The sequence below is a fragment of the Helicoverpa zea genome, chromosome 13 (assembly GCF_022581195.2).
Source record: "Helicoverpa zea isolate HzStark_Cry1AcR chromosome 13, ilHelZeax1.1, whole genome shotgun sequence".
NCBI lineage: Eukaryota > Metazoa > Arthropoda > Insecta > Lepidoptera > Noctuidae > Helicoverpa > Helicoverpa zea.
This window is the reverse complement of record NC_061464.1, coordinates 4,848,857-4,863,488: the sequence shown is the minus strand read 5'-3', so window position 1 is coordinate 4,863,488 and position 14,632 is coordinate 4,848,857. Positions and strand designations below refer to the sequence as shown.

At 36.2% G+C, this 14,632-nt stretch overlaps 1 non-coding gene across 1 annotated transcript; it reads right to left on the bottom strand.

The window, feature by feature from the left end:
* Positions 1-11,491: 11,491 nt before the first annotated feature.
* Positions 11,492-11,564, bottom strand: Trnar-acg. Its single transcript has one exon. It is a non-coding gene; the product is annotated as a tRNA-Arg (tRNA).
* Between the last annotated feature and the right edge of the window lie 3,068 nt (positions 11,565-14,632).

The window sequence follows — 14,632 nt, the reverse complement described above, 5'->3', positions numbered from 1 at the left end:
ATTTGGTATCTCAAGAAAAATACAAAAGTACTTTTATACTCGAATCAAATTTTAGAAATTTTGGATGAGCATTCGGCATTCACCTATAGAACTTACCACCAGAAGATATGACAAATTGCTTAACAATAATAAAGCTGCATTCTTATTTCAATAAAATTCCATTTTGGTATTTATGAAAACGTCGTTCACTTCAACAAATGCTCGTTCCATTGATTTGTGTCGTGATAACCCTACTCGCGTGAGTCGGACTATAAGACTTGATACGCCTGGATGACGGAAAGGCAGAGCCAATGAGTGATAAGGGTAGGATAAAAAATAGTTACAAGTTGGAATAAGTTCAGCGCTGGAATAAGTTTAAATTATTTTTTTAATGTGTATTTTTTGTTTTCTTGTTTTTTTTGGCTATCTTTGGGATTTTTCTGACGCAAAAACTTACCCAAAAAAACCTGATGATTGTTTATGTTATCACATTATTTTTGCAATTCAATCCCTAGTGATTTTGTATTCTAATCTAACTGTAACTGAGATTGATTAAATTTAGAACACAAAAACAAAAATATAATGAAAATAAGTTATCACTGGTGGGAATAATAAGGATTTTTACGAATTTAGATTTCTCGAAATTGACAATAGCCAGTTCCATATATTTCATGCTATTATTGAGCAACGAATGAATGAAAAAACATAATACCTAATACATTGTATTCCTTCATTCATACGTTATATCAGAATTCGTTCCTATTGTACTCGTATCATTCTTCAGTCTCTATCCATTCATCTTATTTTTGGTACCTACGATCTTCAAGTCGACAACAAGCCCTTAAGGAATATTTTCTAATATTATTGTTAGTAAGATAGTGTTTTATTTGATTACACCAACACGGTAGAATGGTTAACCGATTAAGATGCCTTAATTAGGGAGATAATTTATGCTAGATTTCTTTCGTGTAGGATTTTTTTACAATAAAATAAAACTGACTTCAATACTAACCTAAAACTTTCCAATACTGTACTAAGACTGCATCAAAATCGGTTTCTAAAAATGTGAGATAATCGTGCAACAACAAACACACATACAGGGCAAACCGAGAACCTAGTTTTTTTAGGTCAAATAAGTTTCTCACACTGCAGGTGTAATAACCACACTTTAATAAAACGTTATATAATTATGAGTTTGTTGTTATTACCAAAATAATTCTTATAGTAATTGATTTGATACTTACAATAAAAGCAAAGCTTAGGAATAATAAAATATGCCAATATTGTCGTTCAATATTTTTTACACGAATTTGTATCAACATAACAATAGGACGAATCGCGAAAATTAATATTGACATAATTCTATCAAACGAAAATTGATAAATGTAATCAAAGTCACATTGTAGAGAAATTGAATATTTTCATTTATTATTCAGAGCTTTCAATCAAAATATTTATTTGTCGATTTGAGTTCTATGATAAATAGGTGCTTAGGGGAAATATTTAAAATTGGCCGGTGTTCAATACTTAGTAATAAAATAAAATAATAAATAAAATGTTTTTTATTCATCTCCACAAATTACATATTATGCATGAGGACAATCTTAAGTGAAATATACAAGTTGACAGTTGTGAGATCTATGTAATTTGTGGGAGATCTGGAGTCTAAACTAAGCCAAGGCCTGTACTATAGGGCACGCCACCATCGTGGCGGTAAGTCCCCTCTTTGAGGAGTGGCTTGGGAGGAGTCACGGCGCCCTCACGTACCGCATGACGCAGGTCCTCACCGGACACGGTTGTTTCGGGAGGTACCTGCACCGCATCGGTCGTGAGGAGGCGCCCGGGTGTCACCATTGTGCGGACAGCCCCGAGGACACGGTGGACCACACAGTCCAGGTGTGCCCCGCATGGGAAGGGCACCGTCGGGTCCTCGTCGAGGCTTTGGGCGGCGGCGACCTCTCGCGTCCGGCCCTGGTTCAGGCCATGGTCCGGGGCGAGAGGGAATGGGATGCCGTCGCCTCCTTCTGCGAAGCGGTCATGCTCGAGAAGGAGGAGGCGGAACGCCAGAGAGTTCGCACCTCTCATCCCGGCCACCGCGCTGGACCAGGTAGACACCATGGGCGCCGGGTGTCGCGAGATGACTCCCGGCCACCGTAGGCTTGGGTCTGTGGGCGGTGAGTTCGGGTGGCTCATCGTCCCTCTGTCTTTCTAGACGACAGACCCGTGTCGACGGCGCGCGTTGTTCCACGCGCTCCTCAAAGAGATGTCAGCAACCCCAGCGGGGCCCAGCAGGGCCAAGGCCTGCCGGGGCTGCGGGTTGAGCGAAAGAGATACCGCGGCCCTGGTACATAAAAGGTCTATGACGGAACACGACGATTTTAGTCAGTAAGAGTCTGACACTCCCTCACCGCTGCTAACCCACAGCGGGAGGGGTCATTTGATGATTTTACGTCGCTAAAAAAAAAAAAAAAGGCCTGTACTATAGAACTCCAGGCCCCCATGACATAATAGTTTATGCTAATTATAAGTCAACGGGTAGGTACATGTTAAATGTGTATGTGTGTGTGTATATGAGGATGTGTGTGTGTATGTGAGGGTGTGTATGTGTATGTGTGTGTTTGAGGGTGTGTGTGTGTATGTGTGTTTGTGAATGGGTCAATATACGTGCTATGCATGCTATTATTACTGCTACTATTTAATATGAATAAGAGTTCTATAAGGATAATGTTTCTCGTTTCTAGTTTCATACCTATACTTTTACATGAAAAAGCTGACGAGTTTGTACGTTGGTTTGTTTGAATGCGCAATTCTTAGAAACGCCTATTCCGATTTGAAAAACTCGGTGAGTGTTACATAGCCCGTTTAACAATATGTGTAATAACCACCGGCTTCTTTTTATACGTGTGCGTGAACTCGTTATAAGGGTGAAACCGCTGGCAGAAGCTAGTCAGAAATAAATCTTTGTTTGGCTCTGTCATAGATATCTAAAGCCTATTTTTTCGCATGCCAGCGCCTTTTGTCGTTTTGAGTCAATAGGCAAAGAATTTCTGTTTGTTATAGTTTTTGCCTCAAGCTATAAATATTAGAAGAATTTTCTAGTTGTATGAGTACCTGGGATTTTACTTTAGGGAAAATCTACAATACTGTAAAGGTGAAGAATTTGAGCGCATCAATCTTAGGTACTGGTCGCTATCTAAAATTAAGTTTACTTACAGGTTGTTCCCTGAAGTATATTATGTTTCAAATGGAATATAGCCATAGATGTTCTATTGTATTTGCTAACTTTAGAACTTAAAAATCTTAGCTATTCTTTTTACTAATCCATTATATTAATATCATGAACCGTGATAGTTACAGACAGACAGCTAAGTCTTATAAGGTCCCGTTTTTCTCTTTGGTTTCGAACTCAAGAAAATAACAGTCACTTCCTAAAAATTGATATAAGTATTTAACGTGATTTAACCTTACACAAAATGTAATCATGGATGTTTAGCAGATAATCGGACAGATATAGACGCTGAATACTCAAGTCCTCTGCAGTCTAATCAACGGAAACGTAACCAAAATGTAATAATTCAAAGCGAACCCAAATCAAAAAGCGGGCGCAGATATCAAAGGAAAATTCGTTTGAGAAACAAAACAGCTAAATCTCGTAAAGGCGAGATGAAACCGGGATGCAAATACGAACATAAATAGCTATGAATTTATACCAGGATCGGATGTGGCACACTGATGGGTAATCGCCTTAAGACTTGCAGACTGTAGACTAAACCGTCGACCGGCAGTTGGCACGATGATTAAAATAAATATTTTTTTAGAAAATCATGTACTCAATCAAAGGTTTTAGTCGGTGTGCTACTGGCTATATACATTACCTGATCGTTGGTAAATACGTTAGGCCCGCCGCTGATTGCAATTTTTCCTCACTGTGACTTATTGTCACTGTCACCCACGATGCGCTTATTGAATCTGTTCTTGGGTAACAAATCGCGTTCATTTTTGTAATGTCTGCTTGGAACGCACGGTGCCGGCTGAGTGACGAAAACTCACCAGTGAGCGGACTCCCATTGTAATGTACAGGGCGAGTGACAGTCACGTCACTCCGGTATCGCCTGCTGCTGCAACTATTTGTCACCGTATTATCACGTCACCTTAATGAGCGCACTCAGTATAGTTTTCATTGCACTTGACTAAGTGACGAAAAGTCACGTTGACAAATGATTGCAATCAGCGGCGGGCCTAATATCGTTCATCTTCATACTGATTTATGCGCCCAAACAAACTATCGGCCGACTAAAAGTTTGCAGTGTGTGGATACTCTTGAACAACATTGACGGAGATAGCCGAACGTTGTCGATGGTTTCCGAGTCTTGATTAAACTTTGTTCCGTAATTTGAGGACAGATGTTTTGGTTAATGGAGGTTTCTGAATTATGGAAGTGATGAGTTTAATGCAAGTGTAGTGTTATCAATTAATACATGTATGAATTTATGTTTGTTGCTATTTAGTTACAGTTCAAAATTAAAGTTAACTAGCCGTTTTCCCGCGGTTTTACCCGCGCCCCGTGGTAACTACTGCCCGTACCGGGATAAAATATAGCCTATGTTACTCGTGGATAATGTAGCTTTCGAATGGTGAAAGAATTTTTAGAAACGGTCCAGTAGTTTTTGAGCCTATTCATTACAACCAAACAAACAAACAAAGTTTTCCTCTTAATAATATTAGTATAGATTGATTACAGCACGCTAAATTGGCCTTATCAAAATCAATCTAAAAACAATCGGGGCTCATTTTATAATAGGTTTTGTTTAACTTTGATAAACATTAAAAACATTTCCAACACTATCAATATCTTACTCTCTGTCCATTAATAAATTAAGCCACTCACTGCACTGAAAGTTTTAAAAACAGAAACTTTTCACTTATTTAAATTATCAAACTTATTAGACTACTGCCAGCCGACTCCTACCCTCCGCTGGCCTAAATAACTGTATAATTACGCCATCTTGATTAAGCACCGACTTAAGGCTCGCACTCCTCTGCCCAGCAAGGATATATACGGTGTGCTGTGCAAGAAGCTATGTTGTTTTAGCTTGGGGGACAAAGATGAAAAGTCATTTAATCAACACTACGGCGGTGTTCTCATATGTGAAGATCAACCAGCTGCGCAGGACATATTATAGTGCACGAGCAATTGCACTCACTATTCCTTCTCTCTCATAGCCCGATGGGACGGCAATTCGACACCACTGGAGAGAGATCAGGTGCAGGACTGACATTAACGTGCTCTCCGATGCACAGAAGTGCCAATGCCAATGATGTGACATTAATATAATTGTATTGGTAGTTTAAAAAACATCTCTTTTTCGCTCATCCGTGGAGTCCCGGCCTTAGGAACCCTTGCCTTCTTATCTTAGATCTAGGCTCTTGGAATCTATTCTAAGATCTAAAGCCTAAGTTAATGTTAAAGGCCAAACTATCAGTGAAGACTGTACGGCTACCAAGGCATTGATTAAAATGTCTAATTAGTATAAAAGTTTTTACATGCGATACCACGCTTTTAGGGTAACTTGTCTAAGGTATAAGTATATATTATATGAAGTCGTTTCTTGTAGTCAGAGAGTCTGACAGCCAGTTTTGCTTGAGAAATGGGTAGTTGAGATCAGATAGGCAGTCGTTTCATGGAAAACACTGGTACTTAGCTGCATTCTGTTAGACTGGAAGCCAACCCCAACGTAGTTGGGAAAAGTCTAGTCATATGATAATGTCTCAGGTCGGCATTAGAAAATCCTATTAGTTTCTTCAAACTATAAATTACCCGCTATCCTCTTCTTTCCTTATATTTATGTAGTAGACCTGCCTCCAAAAATATTTACGAACCCATAAAAAAACTTGCAATAAACTGTACAAAAAACCCTTTTTTGTACAAACCAGCTTAGAGCCATGCCTTAGCATCGGCGGCTCCCATTATTTGGGATTAGGGCCGAACCTCTGAAATCTCTTTCGAATGGTACACAAGATAAGCGGCAATTTATTAGCTTTTGAGCCGGAGGCGAATTTTACTCCTTCGGTGAAAACTTTGATGAATCATCCTGTTCGCTGTCAAGAGATTATGGTTTAAGTGGTAAACATATTTCCACAAAAACCTCATCTGCTTGACTTTTTCCTAGCTATGTCGTCTTTCAGTCTTACCGAATGCAGCTGAGCACCAGTGTATTATAGAGGTAAGGAGCGACTACCTATCTGACCTCATTAATCTATTTACCTTTAGTAAGACTGTTTGTCGGACTTTTTCGCTTCTGACTATCTGTAACAACTGTCAAGGATGTTTAAATGACAGTCGAGACCCACCAATTTAACGTGTCTTTTGAAACAAATAACATAAAATAGTAGCATAAAAATTTCATTTCCTTAAATAAAACAAGTTATATAATAATATGAATATTGTATGACATTGTAATGTCAAAAAACGTATTCTTACAAAGAAAAGAAAATCAAGAATACATTATTGGCTATATTATAATGCTAACGTTTCTGTCAATGTTATTATATTCGCGTGATCGATTCTACCCATTTGCGTATTCCTTTAATAATTCATTGATGTACTTATTTCGTATCTTGGGAAACGAACAAAGGTATTGAACCCGTATATTTTTATGTTGAATTGCAAAAAATATTATATTTATGTGCCTAGTAAATAATATAACATGATCTTTGTTTTTCCGCAATGGATCTACTATCTATTTAATGATGATGTCAGCAAATCTTAAAATATTTATTATAAAGAAGCTTTGAGACTTCTCAAAACAATGTCTATGCGACACAACTTTCCATACATCTCTCAATCAACTGGACATGTCATTGCCGTGCCTTCCCTCGATGACCAAAGGCTCGAGCGCGGAGATACTCGTAAATAAATGTGTCCGTCAGTTTCATTCTAGTGGGTGTTTTGTGTGCTAGTGCAATAATAGCATCGAAAATGCATGACTTTCGCTTTTTTTTTCGCCTCACCCCGTAAATTGGCTTTTTCGCATGGCGGTTCCAGCACGTTGTATGCTCTAAGCAGCAACCACAACAGCACGAAAACTAAGTTACAATATGAAATAACGTTAAACCGTTATACGTTATCCGGGTTTATTGAATAACGTGTGTTGTTTTTGACCGTTACCGAGCATTTTGCTAGCTAACCACATTATGGGACATGACTGGCCCGCTTTCTGAGTTGTGCTGCGTTTACTTCGCTCTTGAGGAGAGTGAGAATAGTCAGTATGACATGCTTTGAATTAAATAGTTTATTGAAAGATTAGCTGTTTTTTCGCGGTTTTACTTCACGTTTCTTGGTAGCTACTACACTTATCTACCTGGATAAGATATAGGTATCTAATATTAGTTGAGGATAATATAGCTTCCCAAGAGCGAAATATTTTTTTGAATCATTTCACCAATTTCGGAGCTTTCAGGTTACAAACAAAAAACTAAAAAATGTTTCTTCTTTATTGTATTTTAGAATAATAATAACAATTAACTTCATTTATTCAAGTAACAAGACTCACTAAGATAAAGCACTTTGTAAGTCAATATTAACAGAAAATAACTAAGTAATTATTTAATCTGAATGAATGATATTATTTATTAATACTTAATTAAGATTTTACTGTGGACTAAGTGAGCACAATTTTGTATTTCAGACAAAATTGAAGTTTGCATAAATTAACCCTCCTTTTTGTATTTGATGTAATAATCTTAAGATAATACTTCCATTACGTTTTTACAGAAATTGAACTTCGAATTTTTTAAAGAGAGTGTTCACTTACACAATTAAACTTAAGTAGAGTAAAAGCCTTACAAAAATAAATTCCTCATTTAAATAAAATATGTACTTGTTATATAAATAATTATTCTATTTACATTTGTGACAAAATGATTAATAGATTGCTGGCATGACATTCATTATTGTGCTCGAAATAAATAATGTTGCTAGCACAAAAAAAATGGTTGACGAGTAACTGGAACAAAAGCCAAGGATTCATACGAAGAGGCCGTATATTTACTATGACTGTAATTATGACTTGCGAATTTATAACGATACTGAAACGATATTAAAACGATTATTTTTTCGGCTTTTATTTTTTAAATATTGGTAAGTTTTACTTGTTTATCTACGAAAAGGTACTAATAATATAAGCTGAATAATAGATTTACTTGTTTTAATGCGACCACTGGACCGATTTAAAAATTCTATCAGTATTAAATAGTTCGATAATTCCTAGCTTTTTATTCGGGTACGCAGAACACCTCAAAGAATGCGACTGAAACAGCGTGAAAATCAAGTTTACAACATACAGAAAAATGCATCAATATATTTAATTCTGGTTATAATTACTGATCTTTATTTGTCTGTCGTTTGTATTTTGATATTGAATTATAAATATGTAATTCAAAAGCGAATTGGACAACTAATAATGGAATGAGCGTTACTTAAATATTATTCTGCGGTTTAAATGCTAATATATGCGGTTTGCATTAGCCGTTAATTAGTTTTATTTCGTAATGAGCTATCAATTATATGGAATAACGTTCATTTGTGAAAACTGTTTGGTTTATTAAGTTGAAAATGTAAATATCAAAATGTTACGATTTTCTACAAATTAGGTATTGCATTTACACAGGGCTATAAAAATGTATTGCTTTCCTATAGATTTTTTTTCGATTGTGTATAAAATGTTATTTCTTAACCCGCAAGCAGCTGACCAGATTTTGGTGAAAATTGTACTTGTATAGATTTTGTTTATAATTGTCGCTTCTACATCAGAATTACAACATAAATGGGCCATGCATTATATTCGGTTGCAGGAAGAAGTTACCTCGAGAAGCGTTGGCGAAAGCTAACGATATTTATTTTATGCAATGTATCGTTTGTCCGCATTTCCCGTATTATCGTCATTAACAGTGATGACTCCTCAACATTGTCTCAAGCGGCCGGAGCAGGCTGCTATGATTAATGGCTTCTTGGAGACACGTGTTCCCTAACACTCGATCTTATGTATAAATATAATTATACCGAGTATATTATTTATAGTTTCCATAGAATAATAAATAGATTTATTATGTTTCATAACAAAACATGTTTTGCCTAGAAACCTACTTCAGCTTCACAACTTTTTGTATTGGAAATGACTACAAACAAACTGACTAAAACATCGATCCTTATAAACTTCCTTATGAGAATGGACGAAAAAAAATCTCAGAAACCGTGCTCGTTTCTAATGAAGTAAAATTTTATTTATATAACTCATTTTCAACAAACAACGACAAATATTACTTATGTAATGGAATATGTCACACCTATAAGGGTTTAATCACTCGAGAAAATATTACCTCTTCTTACATAAGAACGAAAATAGCCAAATGGTAATAGTTCCATTTATAACCCTTATGGGCACCTGACGACAATACAAGCCTGTAATTTCAGACACTGAAATAATATGAAAGAAAAATAAACATTTGTCTTACATGTATTTATTTATGTGATTTAATAGAAGCAGGTGTGTTGTATGCTTCTAATATTGAATGGATTATTATCGGTTTTATGTATGTCTTCTGAAAATGAGAAGGGTTTAGCCCTATTTTCGGTTCATTAGTTCGTGAAGTTTAAGACATTGAAGCGATTTGTTAACTGTAAAATAGTACTTTACATAGGCGCAATATTACGCTTGCATTTATTTTTGACGTGCATCTTTTTGTTACTAAATGATGACTTTATACGTTGTAGTTTCAAATAAAAAAAATCAATATACTCAAAATATGACTGAAATACTAAAATCTAAATCGTATAGGCATTTGCAGGTTTCATCTAATATCCGTTTTAAAAAAGATCCGTTTTGAAAAACACCGATTTTCTACGGTCGATTACATTAAATCGATTTGGGTCAAATGATGAGCAGTAATTCGATGAGAGAAATTGTGTTCCAGATAACATTTTGACATTGAGAGAATTTGACATAATTTTTGTGTACATTGGAGACAAAAATATAAACGTTGATTTTAGGGAACTTCAAGCCCTCCAAACTCCAAGTCTTGTGAAAGTTTCTTAACGAAAATCAAAAGTGATTTCAGCCTAATCCGGGAATCGAAATCGAAACACCTGTACATTGTGCATGGCACGATGGTTTTCACGACCACTCTGTCAACGGGATAGACTAGACAATATAATATGCAAATATAGAGTAGTCAATTTTATACGAGTAATACTAACTCTGTATCTAATAGATAGTCTATGGTTCCAACATAAACATGCCTACATAGCAACGTCCCCATATCTTCCCACAAAAATATCCTTACCCAATCTCCCTATAACATTAACGTCAGCACACGCTTGCAAATCTATGCTGTGAGATAAAAACAAAGATCGTAGTTACATTTCTTTGGACTACGCAACTTGATTTATGGTCGTACGCCCAGCCTCTTTCTTATAACGTGTCCTGGTTTTTGTGGCTACCAGTGTAGCGCTTGGTAGGACGCCTTGACAGTAATTTGGAACACCCTTATCAGTTTATTACCTTCACAAGTTGGAAATAAAGCTTTTTTTGTGTTTTGATTTTGGCATTGATTAGAACTTACCCTAATTAATGGTGTCTTAAAATTAGCTGCTGCAGCGTTGCAATCGGTAGATTCGTCAGTATATTATATTTCACGATAGACTCTGAGGACAAAGTAACGCTGTTAATGTTCACTGTCATTTTTTTTTTGAAAAATCATAAAAAGAGAATCTAAGAAATCATTGCCGTTTTTATTAAGTTCTAACTCAAAGTTTTTTGAAGAAAGTGATAACTCTTACTGTAATTTGTTAGAAATCGCCTTTATGATAAATGTTTTTGATGTTTTATATCAAAATAATAAAAAAAATGCCTCTTCAATCAAATCTCTATTTTGACGGATATCGAATTATAGGTACTTAAATTATTTTTCACATAAGGTAAAAATACTCAGCCAACTTAAATTTTCAGCCCTTCAAAACCTACTAAGGAATGTTGACATTTCTTTAATATGTACAAGTACCATATAAATAATCATTTATTACATTATATGGTACATGTAGAACGTCGTAATGGTTTTATTGTCGATTCTAACCCTTGGATTGATGCTAAGTTGGTACATAAAAAGTTATGACAGTAAAATGGGGGTTTATGGTACAAAAATGAATGTTTTATTTTTTATGGCTATGTTTTTTGAGAGATTCCACTTGACATAGGAAGGGATATTCTAAAATAAGAGAAAATCAATAATACACACAAAGTATTTTTTTACTTTACTACACTATTTTTAAATTAAACTCTTTAAACTATACTTTTTTTAAATTATACCTAAACACTTATAAATAATTCTATGTATTGCACAATAAATATTGATTTAGTTTTGACCTCCAAGAAACACTATTCATATTACTCAATGACATTTCAAGAAAAAATAGTAAATAAATATAGAAGAAATAGTAGAAAATAAAAATATGATGCGACCCTGCCAGGATTCGAACCTGGAATCTTCTGATCCGTAGTCAGACGCGTTATCCATTGCGCCACAGGGCCCTGTGAGTTCCACTCCAAAACGTTGGATTTATCCCTTGAAAAATATTTTTTTCTTAAAACAGTTGAACATAGTAAATACTTATAAAATAATTATTTTGGATAAACTAGGCTTGATGTTAAATAAAAAGCCTATTTATTTGAGCAGTAAAAATTAATGATTTGTCTTAATCTGTCCCACTTTTGACAATGTCTTGACCTAGTAATCTTACCTAACAATATCGATGGATAAATGAGATAAAATAAGGAACGTTATTAAAAAAGTTTTATTGGAGCAAGCCCCTTAAGGTACAACGTACAAAATTTGTACGTACTTACATTAAATTTCCTTTAGTCCCAAAATATGGACAAGGTTTTTCATCAAAGTTCGAGAAAGTTCGCTCCGAGTTCCTGTATGTTTACAAGTTGTTGTGTTTTTTTTAGGGGAAAGATAATTCTTGTGATGATTTTTAAAAGATTTTGTTTGTTATCATTTTTGGATTACTTATTTGAAAATTGTCCTTAAGCAATCTGTTATTAGTATTTATACGGATTCCATCATAATTATAACATTTCTCAATATTATTGTTTTTTTCATAAAACTCGACATGAATTCTGTGCTTAGGATCTAAAAACAAAATATGTTATATGTAATAACAATTAGCAACAAAACAAAATATGTTATGTTATAAAAAATATTTTTACTTCATCCACAAATGGCCACTTATGCTCATGACATCGCGCAGTTTTAAGAATTACTATCCCTAAGCTAAACAAATCGTTTCTTGTAATCAGGCATTAGCAGTTCTGCTCATTGCCATTTCATTAACTGAGGCTTAAGTTTGTCCGATATTTTAAAAGAAATGTATACTCTGACGTGTAAATTCACAGTAAACAGTTGTTTTAAGATAAACGCACCTTTCATTTTTTCAGTAAACTTGTACTAATATAGCTTAACGCCCGAGTTAACCGACAGCATAAAAGTCGGTTTTCTTTAACCACCTGCTCAAAAGGAGTTTTCACATCCAATTTTCAAAGTGAACAGTTGTTTTAAGATAAACGCACGTTTATTTTGTCAGTGAAGTTTCGCCCTATAAGCAAAACGAAAAAAAATACCTTAATAAATTATACCTCTCTTACATTCCCCTAAATCCTAAAACAATAATCACCAGAACCACACATGACATTTGTATACCCGGGTGTTATCTACAGGCATTGTTTTAAATCGGGTATAATATCCGGGGCTGACCTGCTAGAGCTGTGATAGCTTACAAATCTAATTCCGGGTATCGCGGGGTCACCGCTGCACACGGTGACTGTCGAGCTAGGGATGGGACATGTACGACGGGATGGAGTATTATTTTACGGGGTTTATAACTTTTGTTTTTTTTTTGGTGGAATCACATTCGAAAAATCAACGTTAGGTAAGTGTTTTGTTTTTAATGATATGGTATGGTATGGTAAGTGTTTTGTTTGGTTTTATGTTATCTGAAGGTATTATTTTAAACCGGGTATAATATCCGAGGCTGACCTGGTAGAGCTGTGATAGCTTACAAATCTAAGGCCCGGTATCCACCAAAGCGGAGAGGAGACGAGAGGAGATGTGTTTGAATAAACCAATCCGATTTCGTTATTTCCACATCTCTTCTCCGCTTAGCTTTGGTGGAAATAGGTCAAGCGGAGAGGAGAGGAGATGTCTCATTTTTATAAAGAATTTTGTGCTGCGAGCGAGCAAGCGGCGTGGCAAAGCGGAGAAGTGTCTAGTCGGGCGGCCGGGCTGCGCTGACCCCGCTGCCTTCTCCGCGCGCCTCGCCCGTCCCGAAACGTCATTCAATTGACTGGCTGCTTTCTTAGACAGAGCTACACACAGCTCACATCTCTGCTACACACAGCTCACATCTCCTTTCTGCAACGCATCTCTTCTCCGCTTTGGTGGAAATAACCTGCCAGCTTCGCGGCACATGTCCTCTCGTCTCCCCTCCTCTCCGCTTTGGTGGATACCGGGCCTAATTCCGGGTATCGCGGGGTCACCGCTGCACACGGTGACTGTCGAGATAGAGATGGGACATGTACGACGGGATGAGGTATTATTTTGCGGGATTTATGACTTTTGCATTTTTGGTGGAATCACATTCTAAAATAAGTCGTAAGGTATGTAAGCGTTATAGTGACATTTTCTTTTTGATGAATGTTTGGATTTATGATATTGTTTTAACCGGCATTTTTATAAGTAGGTATATTGTTATGGAATTTTTGATAGTACTTTTGTTAAAATCGAGATGCAGGTACTTAATCTAAAGTTGGACGGTATCCATGCATGGTGTTGTGCTAACAAAATAATGCTTAACGCTACTAAATGTCAACATATTCGATTCACAAGGAAGAGAAAGGTGCTGGAGTCTGGTTACTACATCAATACCGAAAGGATTGCTGTAGTTAGCCAACTTCGTGACCTGGGAGTGATTCTCGACTCTACGTTAAGTTTTGTTCCACATTGCGATAACATTACTCAAAAAGCTGCTAAAATGTTAGGTTTTATCAGGCGCAACACGAAGGACTTTAAACACATGACCTCCAAAATTGTGCTTTATAACGCTTTTGTACGTAGTGTACTCGAGTTTGGAAGTGTCATATGGAATCCTTATTACATGGTTCATTCCGATCGCATCGAGTCTATACAAAGATCTTTTACGCGTCAACTTGCTTTTTTTGCTACTGGCATCAGCTCAAGGTGCTCGTATGACGAAAGACTCCGTTTTTTCCGTATATCAAGCTTGCGCCTACGCCGACGCATGATAGACTTGATGTGCTTGCAGAGCATTGTCAGCGGTGCCTTCAAAGCTGATGGATTACTTGAGCGCATTGAAATAAACGTACCTAAACTTAATGCTCGGAGGAAAAACTTGACATTTTTCAAAGTCCCTCGATGTAGAACAAATTTGGGCATGAATTCTCCCATAGCAAGATTAACGTCAACATACAATAAATGGTGCAAACTTTATGACTTGGATATCTTTCACGACCATCCTTCACGTTTTAGATCAAAGATCATAAACGAAGGAAAAACAGAAGCGGTAGTACAAACCAATGTA